Source organism: Meleagris gallopavo, chromosome 29 (assembly GCF_000146605.3).
Source record: "Meleagris gallopavo isolate NT-WF06-2002-E0010 breed Aviagen turkey brand Nicholas breeding stock chromosome 29, Turkey_5.1, whole genome shotgun sequence".
Taxonomy (NCBI): Eukaryota; Metazoa; Chordata; class Aves; order Galliformes; family Phasianidae; genus Meleagris; species Meleagris gallopavo.
The window spans coordinates 448,951-450,694 of NC_015039.2; positions in this window are offsets into that span (position 1 = coordinate 448,951).

Below are 1,744 nucleotides of genomic sequence, written 5' to 3' on the forward strand. Positions count from 1 at the left end.
GTCGGGGTGCCGCCCCTGTGTTGTGCCCGGGTCCCCACAAGCGTCACCACGTGAAGGATATCTGCGCTCCGCCGCTGCTTCCCTGCTCCTTTTCTCCCTCTCCCCTCCTTTTCCTTTCCTTTTCTTTTTTAATGAGCTCCTAAAAATACGCCTCGTCGAGGCCATGGGCTCCGTGAGTCACCCTCCGGTGCAGCGCTCCCACGGGTGGCACAGGGCTGCGCATGGGGATGGGGACGGGGTGGTGTGGCCATGGAGGGGCCCCACTGGACACCCCCGGATTGGATCACAGCACTCGCCTCATGCCGAGGGATAATGGGACACTGCTGTGCTCAGACAATGTGTGTCGATGTCACTTTGTCCCCGGAGCAGGGCCACCACTACAGGCCACCTCACCACCCCAAACCAGTACATCCCCATAGTACAGCAACCACCCCAAACCACTGCATCTCCATGGCACAGCCAGCTCCCCAAAACACCACATCCTCATGGCACAGCCAGCATCCCAAATCACCCTGTCCCTATCGGCAAGGACACCAGGTCCCCATGACATGGCCGCCTCCCTCAGCCATAATGTCCCTACTGGCATGGGCACCACCCCATTTCCACGGCACACCCACCACCACAGGCCACCAGGTCCCCATGGCATGGCCACCACCCCAAAGCATCATGTCTCTATTGGCGTAGCCACAGCCACAAACCATCCCGTTCCCATAGCACAGCCAGCACCCCAGGCTACCACAACCCCACGGCATGGCCATCACCCCAAACTACCTCATCCCTATTGACACAGCCATGAACCCAAATCAGCACATCTCCAGGGCACAGCCACCACCTCATACAACCACGTCCCTACCAGCATGGCCACCACCCCAAGCAACCACATCCCATGGCACAGCCACCACCCCAAAGTGCCACGTTCCCATGGTGCCAGCATCAGGAGCATCACCCCACATGTGCAGCACCACGTGAGTGGGGACAACATCCCAAGCGGTCCACGAAGAGACCCCGGGTGATCCCTGTCCCCATCCCCTGCTCGTGGGCCACCGCAGCCCCTCAGCCAAGCAAGCAAAGCCCCATTAGCAGCTGAAGGATGGGGAAGGACAAAGCTGAGAGGCAGCATCTCCTCGTGCCGCGTGCCTGCCGCTCTCTGCAAAGGTTAAGCAAACAGCAGCTCTCACAGAATCGATGCACAGCCGAGCCCGCGGCTGTTTGCTCTGCAGAGCGAGGCGGAGGTGGGCGGCCGGGGGGCACGGAGGGGCAGCAGTGGTGTGGGGCACAATCGATGTTGTGGGGCACGGGGATGGTGCGGGGGCACGGGGCTGGCCATGGCCTTGCTGCCGGCTTGGAGCTCGTTAGGGAGGATTTGGGATTTGGAGAAGAGAGAGAGCAGGCGGTGGTGGGGCTGTGGGATGGGGTCGGAGCTGCTCTGTGCCTCAGTTTCCCCTCCCCACACATTTGTGTGGGGATGCAGGTGCACACGTGGGTGTGTGTGGATGTGTGTGCCTGTGTGCATGGGTGAGCTCACACGTGCACACAGGTGTGCAATGCCCATGTGCTCACCGAGGTGGGTGTGCAATCAATGGGCTGCAAAAGCTCCTATGTGCGGATTCCTCTGCTGCTGCCAACTGTCCTGGGGGCACCTACCCACCCACAAACCCATCCATTATCCATCCAAACAGCCAGCCAGCCTTCCTTCCTTTCCTTCCTTCCTTCCTTCCTTCCTTTCTTCCTTCCTTCCTTCCTT